This window comes from Bombus impatiens, unplaced genomic scaffold, assembly GCF_000188095.3.
Source record: "Bombus impatiens unplaced genomic scaffold, BIMP_2.2 scf_0203, whole genome shotgun sequence".
NCBI lineage: Eukaryota > Metazoa > Arthropoda > Insecta > Hymenoptera > Apidae > Bombus > Bombus impatiens.
The window spans coordinates 360,587-372,800 of NT_176622.1; the positions used below are offsets into that span (position 1 = coordinate 360,587).

Sequence of the window (12,214 nt, forward strand, 5' to 3'; positions counted from 1 at the left end):
ACTCCGATACTCTCGAACGATGGTGTATGTTGCAATGCGTTTACCTTTCTCGTTAAATTGCTGTATAATGACCGTCATTATGTACGACCATGCCCCACCTTTCTGGTAATTTATCAATTTCTCTTCCATAAAAATCTTTCACTTCTTCGCTGAAACATCTCTTCAATTGCGCTCTTTACGGTACTTTGCATTCATTTTTCAAACGTGATTTACTTATGCGGATGAGACAATGAATATTGCTCCGTCTGGAAAATTCATAACGTCTTTGACAGTCGATATATCCTCTTTTCTATTTGCTAACATCGAATGACGATTATTAATTACGGCGATGAATATTGGACGCGAAAAAAGGACGAAAGAAAAGAATGGAAGAAGAATCTCTAGCTGGAAGACGCGAAAAAAATTTCGTCATTTCAATTCGTCAAACTAATTGTATTTGTCGAAATACAAAATATAAAACTATCGTATTTACATTGTTCAAATATAATAGCGCAATTTAGTCTTAAAGAATCGATTTGCGATTTCACCGAGTCGACCGAGTTCACGTTCAAAAGTGTGAATTCATTAAACACCATAGACTCGAGAATTATTCACCGATCCCCCGCTGAGACTTTGTACATTTGACTGAATTCAAGTAGCGGAAATTTAAGTGTGACCATTCGACGTACCATGGCAGTGCCGCCAGTACGAAAATATGTAGCGCTTGCTATAGGAATTAACTAAATACGTCACGATTAAGGAATTTGATGTCTGTTGTGGAAGGATAATTTTCAGAAGTGGAATATCAGCTGAAACTAACGATTGCTATCGTTCGAGGAAACGGCAACTACTAAGCTGCCATTACGCGTAAATTATATACGATTGAGGAATTCAGATAAATTGGTAGCGAAGTTTCATCGTTTCAAAAGGTTTAACCAAGACGGCGAATGATATTTTCTATATCCATTGTATATGGTAATAATCTAATAAATAAATTCCATTGTTCCGAGAGAATTTCGATAAAATTAGAGATCGCAACTTTAGTCTCTTTTGCATGCAAAATGGATCTAATATAATTCAGACGATAATAATCTAATAATTAAATTCCATCGTGTGGAAAGAATTTGAATAAAACCAGAACGTGTAACTTTAATCTTTTCGCGTGCAAAGTGGACGTAATTAAATCTAGATAGCAAGCTTTAATCCACTAAATCTTAAATTGTACTACGTTGTAGGCGAAGCTCGATAAAACCCATACAAATACGAAGTCTCGAATTTGCATGGTGCGTGTTACACGGCTATATACCGGAATCATCGGCACGTTTAATTCGCCATTGAACATCTCAAATTGAGAATCTTCAGGGCAATACCCTTTTGGTATCTGAGATCGCAAAACATCGAATCGCGTGACGGTAACAATTGCGGGCGCAGTTGCGGAACAGCCTACGTAGAATTAAAGTTGATGGAAAGGAACGATCGCTTTCGTTATTTTTTACACACTTAATGACCATGGAATGTATATGAAGAAACGAGAACCGACCAGTCAGAGTCGACCTGCTTTTTTCTCTTTTTAGTTATCGCGTTTTCACTTCGCTTCGAGGTAATTTCAGAAGGTGATACCTTATATCGAAATTATCCATGTAAATTTATCGATGCAACGATTGGAAAATATTCCATCGGCAACGATCCTGATCTAACAAACATATCGATCATACCGATCTTTAGGATCAACTCAATTAGGACAACTTAATTTTTAGTTTTCATTTTGAATATTTGTCCGAAGTCGTCCATATTTTTTGCCAAATTTTCTTTCCATATTTCGCCACGGTCTCTCCTCGAATTCTATCAATTTTTGCTTAGTTTACGATCAAAGCTTATCGTTCGCGTATTATTTTATTCTCAGGCCTGCAATTTATATTATTCCTTTTATCAGCTTGATCATATTCCTCGTCTTGCTTTGGCTCGTTTTCCAGTCAATAACACTAAGAAAAATAGAATCTAAGAGGAAACTTACCTCGTCTACCACGTTCTACAAATGTTTCACAGATTCTTCCGTGTTATATACGTTCTGCGCATTCTTAAACCTTTAAATTCCCCGTAAACGAGAGGTACGGTTATTCTAATATGTACTTCTGACTAGGCTGTCGACTTCTCTAGGAGATTCATGTGGAAGCTGCGAAACAGAACGCATAATACGAAAACGTATAAAATACCTTTCAAATATGTAACAACTAAAAGTATTTTCCATCTTTGTATCGACGTAGAAATATGAATTTGCATAAATATCTTACTCCGCGATATTTCTATTCATAGAGCTATGAATTGCCATAAATAGTCTACTTCCGACCAATAACCGTGTGCACCTCATTTCGTCGAGGTCTGGTTGCGATTCGTTGGATCGCGAAGTCATTGCCTGCTATTTGCTCTTCTCTTTGCTGGCTCGTTGCTTCGATAATCACTTTGATCCCTGGCCAGAACGTATTCGATCGGCTAGACATTATTATTTGCCTGTGCGTGCCTGTCTGTGAGTTTGTATGCGCGTATCGTTCAATCGCAACGGAATTTCGTCGGGCTTTTTGCCGGAGCCAGTGGCTCGAAGGCCGGTTTCAACGGATACGAGCAAAAAGGACCACTCTGGTGGCGGCAAATGACAATGAGCAGGGGCCTTGTACCCACTGGCGATTCGCATGCACGGGATTCGATCCGAATCATGACCCACCGGGCCCTATTCGACCCGCAACGGAAACACTGTTACACGCAACAATTACCCTGAACGCACCTTAGTCATTGTCGCGTTGACAACAATGCTACATTTCCCATTAAGCGTTTTTATTCGAATTTTTCACCCCCTGACTCTTTATCCATTGTTAGGTCGACGATTTCTTTCCAGAGATTTATTTCAGTCGAGTAACTTTCAACCTTTTCCTTTCCAGAGATCCGCGAAAGTTCGATTACGTCGTTTCTTGAGTAGTGTCGTATTTGTTAGGTGTACGAGTGAATAATTTCTTAGTGAAGCTCAAAGTTTGTAAAAAAAAAGAATGAAGATATAGCGGCAATTTTTTATTTTGAGCTTTAGAGAAATCTGAACAAGTTCCGGGGTATGTATTATAGTTCCTAATTTACTATGCAAGCGGTGCTCCAGCCAAATGTTTAAAACTTTTTGCGATAAAAGCGAAGATCTAACGGAGAGTTATGAAAAAATAGGAATTCGCTTGGAGGTAAGAACTTTCGTGATAAACGTGATCTAAAGAAATTATTCTGGGGTTTTATACATCTACGATCTTTCGAAAAAGTATGAAGAAATTTGCAAATCCTTTGGAAAGTACAATTATTCTGAGACCCGAGTTTCCGGGATTTTTGGGTAGATTATTTATTCATGCAATTATCAAAATTGATAACGATTTGTAAAGATCAATTGAAAAATTGCAAACAATAATTTATTACAATCGCAAAGAAGTTAGAAGATACATAAAATGAATAGACAGCCAGCTACGCTCGTTAAGGCCCAGAACTGAAAACGACGCGTCGCGAGTTCGAATCCTCGGCATGAATAACTGCAAAAAGGGGACGGAAAACCAATGAATAGAAATAAAATATATAAACAAATTCACGTACCAAAAGACAGACAATACGAGTCGTTGAATAGCGCACAATGCTCACTTTACCTTCGAAATTTCAGAATTAAAATTCTGAATCGGATTCAACGAAGTAAACAATAATATTTGGGCGGTGAAAGCCTGGCAGGTGTGTGTAAGCTGTTTCAGGTGTGGAAATCACAAAGTCCGACACCTTCGTTTCGGAGAAATTAGACAATGAAAGTTTCACCTGCAACTCTGCGACCCATATCGCTGGCGGAAGGTTAAAGTATTATTCGTCGTTGCTTTCTAGAACTTTAAGCCATGTTTCAGGCAAGTGACGGATTTCACCGTGAAAAGATGCTGTGTCTTTGGACAAGATCCAATCGTCAAGTGATTTCTGTATCTATAATTGAAAAGATGTATCGGATAAAGGTGCGTTGAATCGATCGGAACAAGTACGTAGTAATCGGGAATCGCGTAATGTCTAGTGAATAAACTGACAGCTGCGAGACGTCTCAAACGAGACTTCCTCGTGATGTCTTCCGTCGTAGAATCAGTGTGTGGTCTGGCGTTGTCACGTAGCAATTTCACAGTACGTTCTCCTTTGTCAGTGCCCTGGCTATTGGAAGCAAAAGCTAAAAAGCACAACATTTTTACCGTGGTGGAACTTGTTGTGTGAAACACTTTTAAATAATAACTTGTACTGAAAAATTATTCGTTATTCGCTTGTACACTTAATACGCGTTAATATATATGCAATGTTTTTAGTATTATTTATGTAATTTATTCATGTAACTGTAAAAGTAAAAATCTTTGTATGGTATTCATTACTATATTATCTAATATTTCATCTTACTATTTTTATTTTATTATTTAAATATATATAATATATAGTGTAGTAAATCATATATCAATAACATATTGTACATTGTTTTCTAAAACTAGAACTATCCATTGTTTTTGTATTAACACTAGAACTACCGATAGTTAACACGAAGCTATTTCTACCACAAACAGTGAAAATGACTGGCCTTTAAAAATACATAATAATAGAATATTTGCATATTTATTGATTTATTACTTTCTTACAGAAGGAACTCCATGTTACGTAGTACATTTTTCGTATTATTAATCCATCTGGGACCATGATCTCTAAACGAAGGTTGACACATTTCTAAAATTGTAGAACCAGTCGTTTTAACTGGTGTGGTATTTCTAGCGTTAGCATCTAGCGATCTAGCGATCGATCCGCAATTTTCCTGATAACTGATATCGTCATATCGAACGATAAGCAGTACAAATTTTAAAAACGTGTGGCAAGTTGTACGAAACGAGGAAACTGGTTAATCGTGGTTCGATAAACAGATTGCAGGACCTTTTTACACCTTGTCAAGTACCGGTCATTTTCACTGGTATTGTTATAAGTAGCCTTGATACAAAATTATTTTCAGTTTGAATACATAACAAACAAAATAAAATTCATTATATTAATCTTTTTAGTTATCATTGCGAAAGTCATTACGTCATTGAATTTTCAAATAAAATTTTAAAAGTTCTACCGGTAGTGTTAATGGTATTTGTAATGCTTCCAATCGTTAACTGTAAATTTCAGCTACTGACATTTGATTCTATCTTCGAACAGTACTTTCCTTATTCCCATTTTCTCGTAATTCATCAATACATTTTGGCACGGATGGCATACGTTTCTTCGTACGAAGTAACATGAATTGCGCGAATTGTAGTTGGCAATAGTTGTATGTAAGTTCTTTTTAGTCCAATAATGTATGTATTTAGGTCGTTGAATCAAAGCGAACATACTTCTAATTCACATACGGTTTTGTAGCGATGAAAGGGCCAAAACTAGTAGTCCCTGACGCAAACGTAGACTTTTGCCACGAGTATTATAGCTGATTGACTTTGACGTCTTTTGCTAGGCTGTAATTGATCGTGGTACTACCGTCTTCACATATAGACAAGCGCTTGCATATTAATTACACGAGTCAACGTTGTTTGCATGCGAATTGTGTTATTAACGAAAGAATCAATAAAAATTCAACGCGTCGAGATAATAAAGCATTTTGATGTTTCCTTACGTTCCGAGAAATATTTTGCAATTTATTACACAAACGACATATCCAATTTTTCTTCCAAGTGTTTTTTTTTTCTTTTTGTAATTTCAAGCAGGAAGTCACATCATAAATAGTGAAATATCTTCCAGGTAATGTTCCTTCTCTGATACTTTTTGTTATTTTCACATTAGACAAATCCACGTTTCCTAGTGTTTTACTAAAAAATTCAAAGACTCGACTATTTAGGAATTCTAAGAGCTAAATATTCAAAAATTCCGTAAGAAATAATCGCGTTCAAGCTAAAGCTTTAAATCGTTGTTTTATAATTGTAAAACTGTCTATGCTGTAAAAATTGTTCTATAATTTTAAAATATCTCTAATGTACGTGATTGAAATTTAATCGGTCAATGTTCGATGCTACATACTTTTTGAGATGCTTACACCCATCGCTACTTCTATTACACTTCAACGACTCGTAGTTCCAAAACAGCCGATATAAATTGACAATTCTTCTTCTGTTCTTTCGCTGTAGGTCTAAAATCGATTCTGCCGAAATCGTTCCATTTGTCAAAACACGTCCAGCTTTTAACAAGAGTGATTTATCTGCGGTTAGGCGGAGGTCGCTATACAGTCGACGCACTCTATAATTTTGGAGTATAATTCTTCGATTGTAGAAGCTTGTAGGTAGCGTATAATTTTCTGGAAGCGTGTAATTCTTTGCTCGCCGATTTAAAGAACAGGAAGGGAGTATGCGTTCGGCTGGAAGCTTCCGGTTTTCAACGTGTAATTATGGGTCCCCTTTCCGAATATCGCTTTTCGGTATACTTCATCGTTATTTCATTTATTAGAATAATTGAATAAAATGACGCCTTGTTTCTGACTATGATCGTTATATTATATCGTAGACTGTCAGAATTGGACAATAAAAATAAAAAGGGCTTTTGCCCTTATCGAGTATTTTAATAAAAATAATTCGAACGGTATTGACATTGAATTCACAATTTACGTTTGAATGATTTCGTATTGTAATCCTTTTTAACGAAACGGAAAAATGAAAAGAATTTTAATTGCGTTTCATTGTATTCGAATAAATCGTTTGACAGGGAAGAAACAACTTGTTGCAAGAATGATCATCTTGTAATCAGCGTGGAATGAGTTATTCGATCGGAGAGAATCGTTGCGCTAATTTTCAAGGAAAAATGGAAAAAGAAACATTCGAGCGCAAAAGTGTTCGACTTACAACGCAAGAGACAGTTGCGATTAGTTTGAGCTTTTGATAAAGCTTTCGCGTTTATGCCCGGCCAAGGTGTTCCGCTTTAACGTTCTTAATAAACATTTGAATCACGCGTTTCGCCACTTTCTTTCCTTTTCTTTTGAATATTTAACAGGATTTAATAAATTGTATCAAGCCCGCAGTTATAATTACAAACTTTTATAACGCCTGGCAGCTCCATAAAAAGGCAAGGTGGCATGAATATTAATATCATGATCTGTTTATGTTGCTGGAATTATACCGGACGCATAAAACAGGATAATGACACGTAATTTTCATTAGTATTTTTACCGGAACTGGCAGTATTTTTAACGCATTCACAAATAACGCGCAACGTTATACGATTACGCGTGAAAGTTGATACATAACCACTTTGTACAATAATTTGCCATATATAATTATGCGTGAAAGTCAATGCATAATATCAAAATGTCAATGATAAGTAAGCAACATAAACATATATATATATATACAGGCATGTCCATACTATAGAATTACAGAGACCGTAACAGAGAATAAATATCGTTTTTCCCATTAAAACTTAACGTGCAAATAAATTAAGCGAGGAGGTTTATTAATTTATTATCGGCTTATCGATATTTATTGATACTTTTATTCGATACGAGCGATATTTAATCAATATGATATCGCAATCAGAAATATCCCATCGTCACAAATCCGCTAACTTGGTATAACGACACGATTCGCAGTAATTAAAGCGAACTATGCGCGTTCTTCGATATAAAACGGTGATTGTCGACACGTTAGAAAAACTAAATGACGGAGATAATGGAGGCTGAATAGCGTAATTTCCGGTTCCGGGTAACCCCGTTCGATCGAAAAGGATCGAACTGCAAGGCGTAACTAAACGAACCAACCAACGGAGGAGGAGATTATTCCAGAGGCCCATTATTAAGCCCACAATCAGAAATTATACTCTCTTCCTCCTTTCTTCTTTCATGTTCTTGTACCTCGAGGAAATTGTAGGAGCTCGTTATCGCGCGCACAGGAGAAAGAACGGACCTTTCTTTACCGGTAGCCGCTTTGCTATACACTTTCGTTCAAAAGTTAGGCATCGAGTAGCTCGAAAATAAGGACTCGTGTAACGTGATCTTGGCAGCGAGTCTTTTCTCTAGTAGCTGACAAAGATTATCTTTTTATCAATTATTAAATTTATTTTATAAATTGAAATTATTCGACAGTATCGTTAGTCCTCGCATTATACAGGGTGGTTGGTAACTGGTGGCACAAGCGCAAAGGGGGTGATTCTACGCGAAAAAAGAAGTCGAAAATGTAGAATAAAAATTTAAAAATTTAAAAATTTGAAAATTTGAAAATTTGAAAATTTAAAAATTTAAAAATTTAAAAATTCAAAAATTTAAAAATTAAAAAAATAACGTCAATCGAGACAACGATCTACAGTGAGATCCGTTATAACGAGACGCGATAAAGTGCAGGCGTACCGAGCCAAAATTCAAAGTCGATTTTCTCGAAGACAAAGCCTCGAACGAAAAATTGTTATTCTATATTTTCGACTTATTTTTTCGCATAGAATCACCCCCTTTCCGCTTGTACCGCCAGTTACCAACCAGCCTGTATTACATTACATTACAGCGCGTTATATCTTTACGTTATATTACGCTCCTTTCGTAAATTACGTGGTTTTACATTTATCCATCCATGAAATATACAAGTTCAAACAATGATAATACAACAAACAATGATATATTCAATTGTTCAATAGCGGAAACGTGTATTGTTTGGATAGTTTTATACAGAATGTCCCAATTTTTTCCGATCAAACGTTGTCGCTATATTCCACAGGACAAGACAAGACGACGAGTCAAGATACAAAATGTAAAAATAAAGTATGTAAAATAAATGTCATTGGTAGCATTGTTAAGGAGATATAATACAAAAAAAAGAAGGAAAAGCGGTATACGAAATGAGCGGTAACGAACGTGCTACGGCACGAGATAAGAATAGATCAGGCATATTTACATACAGTAGTAGTCACGAAGCATTATGTTCAATACTTCTTCTATAGATCCAGCTACAACTCCATTTCAAAATGATTACCATTCCTGTCAATACAAGAGTGACAGCGGCAAAAGATTGAATTTGTTATTCTTCGCAGTTCTCGTTTATTGCGTTGAAGTTGAAGTCGTACAAGTATTATGATACCTTGAGATTATTACTATATGTAAATGTCCCTGATCTATTCGTACTTTGTGCGGCGGCAATGCACGTTCGGTATCGCTCATTTCGTACGTCGTTCTTTATTTTTTTTTTTTTTTACTGCAACTCTTTAACAACGTTTTCAATGACATATTCTTATATGGCATTTTTTCCTTATCTTGACCTATAAAATATGCTGACAACGAAAGAACTGGGACACAAAGAACAACGCGCATAAACACGACAATGGATTAAAAAACGAGAATAGATTATTGTTTGCGCTTATCATTCATTTAATCGATAACCTTTTGGTCTACTTTAGTCGATCAACGATCTTCTAGTCAAAGTTGAATTACAAAATATTTCTTTATCTTACGAATACGTAAAAAGAATAATGTTCGCTGTTAGGATTATCAATCCGGTAATATTTCTACTGATAATTATTTCTGACAATTTCTGTCGATTCGTTCGTGGATGGAAACCAACGAGGTAGTTGCAACCTCGAAACAGGTGATCCCTAACTTTTGACCGACAGTGTAGACGCACCGAAGTGTATCACGGTTCATCCGCCCTTTGCGTGTGCTGGGACAGTTTTATGTATAGAAAGATTTGAAGAATCGACGATAAAAGACTGACAGAGAATTCATTCATACGTCCCACCCTCCGGCTCGTTCAACCAAAGGGGACCAGCGTTTCCTCATCTTCCGGACTATAGTACTTCTACCACGCTTAGCCTCGTGCTCATCGTGCCTTCTGCGAATTGCCTTAATTCGGTGTCGGTTAGGATGCCAGTTTTTTAGAAACCATTATGTTATTACGTTTGGAACTGTCTCGTTTGTTAGCGTCGAATATGTTTGGAAGATAGCAGGCTTTGTTGAGTTTGCTGCCAGTGCCTTAAATATCAAGGTTATTCAACAACTTCTTATCACTTTTGACACCCGGTAGTAATACGTTTTATCGTGTTTATTTTTGTATATTCGTATCTATATCGTATGTTTATTTTGTTTTTCTTTTTCGCGCGTATTTTACTCCGCGTATTTTATTTCTCCACTGACACTGTCGGTTCGCAGGTGATTGAAATTGTTTGGATTAGATTCGAATCAGATTGTATAATCTCAATTTGTACTCTGCGCTTCACTACGGCAGAAATCAACGGTAGAGAAGTAAAGATAAAAGTTTCTTTTATAAACAGATCTTACATTCTGATGACAAATTGACGGAAAGCTTTCGATCTTATCCGCGACAGTGAACATCCGGAGGAACACGCGTCGTTGTCCGACTATAAATGTCTATTCTACTTAAAATTCTTCCAGTTTAGAAGCTATTACGTGTAATACTAAGTCTTCCTTCTATTTACATGATTATTCAAAACACACGGTATTAAAAGGGATTACATTTTATATACCGCGTGACCAGCAGAATAAAGCGATAAAATGCTCACTGCGGATAGCTCCCTGATCTCCACTCCTCTTTATCTTCCAGTAATCTGAAGTGGCTAATAAATGCTGCAATTATCAGCAGGTAAATTAGTTTCCACGACAGATACGCATCTTAATCGAAGAATAAAAGAAAGAGAACAGGGGAAAGCAGTTTCCCCGAATAATTACTTATTCAAACAATCGACCGGAACGAAACAGCCCACGAGCACGCATTAAAAGGGACTAAAAAGTCGAGCTTGGCAAATATTGCCGCGGCGCCGACGCAGAAAAGAGAAAATAAAGGAGAGAAAGATAAATAGAGGGAAAGGGTAGATAATGTCCGATTAAAGGTGCAGTTTTTTGATGGCCAATTACTCTTACAGATAGAAGCCTGAGTTCGCTCAGCCCCTGCCTTCTTTCTCTTCCTCTTTTATCCTGCTGTTCGTCTCGGTACTCCCATCGGAACATCTTCCGCCGAATCTTTACGATCCACGCTTCGGGGTACGCGTTGCTCGATTGTAATCGCCACGGAACACGCCCTGGAATTAATCCTGATAAAATTAATAGGGTCCTATTACCAAACGCGTGTACTGCCTGGAACAGCAGGCTCTTCTTCTGCTTTTGTTGTACATGTGTCGCTGTATTATATTTATAAAATTGATGTATTATATTATAAGCATAATAACTGGCTTGTAACCTCTTTTCGATTCAATTGCCATCGCTTAAGGTTCCGTGAACTTCTCCATCCTTTCTTTGTAGAAACTTGGCTGGTTGAACGTATCGGAGTATCACAACGCGTTCTGCAAGTAATTGTGATAACATAAACCGCGAATTTTTATGCATTTCTGCGAAATTTAAAGGTACAAGAGCGCGCACAATGCGTATAACAGGAGCCGTTATGATATTTGGACAATGAAACGAATTTCTATTTACCTTGCATTTCTTTAAAAGGAATTTTAATTCGCCTAAATATCCGCGCTCCAATGATAAATTTGGTAATTAAATAATAAATGGATCTCATCAGCAAATGAGTGTACTGGCTTGGTTAGACTCTTTTTGTGTTTTTATTATCTTGGCTATCGATATATCGTATTTATAAAATTGGCGTATTATATTGTGACCAATAACGCGATCTTTGTTAGACTAAATCGACGTCATACAAACTTCCGCGAACTTTTCAATCTTTTCCTTATTTCTATCGTATTAGGCATTTTTATTATATATATTCCCAGAATTGATGTATTATATTATAATCAACAACGTGCTTTCTGTTAAGGATCGATTAATAATATTAAAAATACAAACTTATCAATCCTTTCTTGTCTTTTAATTAATTGGTCAAACATATTAATATACCTCGCGAGCACACTGCTGATGTTTATGCAGTTTTTATGGGAAATTTCAATGTACAGAACTTCGTGGAATGTACGTAATTGCACGAAAGTCTGTGTATAAATATGCGGAGCAAATTCACAGAAATATGTGTTTGTAAATATATAAAGCTGCAGGAACATCGGCGATCTATTTACAAGTAGTACAGTTTTTCTGTAGTTTTTCTTTGAGCAAAGAAAAATTTTTTTTTATGGGAAACTTCAATGTACAGAACTTCGTGGAATGTATATAATGTACGAAAGTCTGTATATAAATATGCGGAGTAAATTTATAGAAATATATGTTTATAAATATATAAAGCTGCAGAACATCCGCGATCTATTTATG

At 36.3% G+C, this 12,214-nt stretch overlaps 1 protein-coding gene across 2 annotated transcripts in view; it reads left to right on the top strand.

Moving 5' to 3' along the window:
• The window catches only part of LOC100747243 (putative phosphatidate phosphatase), a 59,187-nt gene that overhangs the window by 31,086 nt on the left and 15,887 nt on the right, over window positions 1-12,214 (top strand). The gene's annotated exons all lie outside the window — the stretch shown is intronic.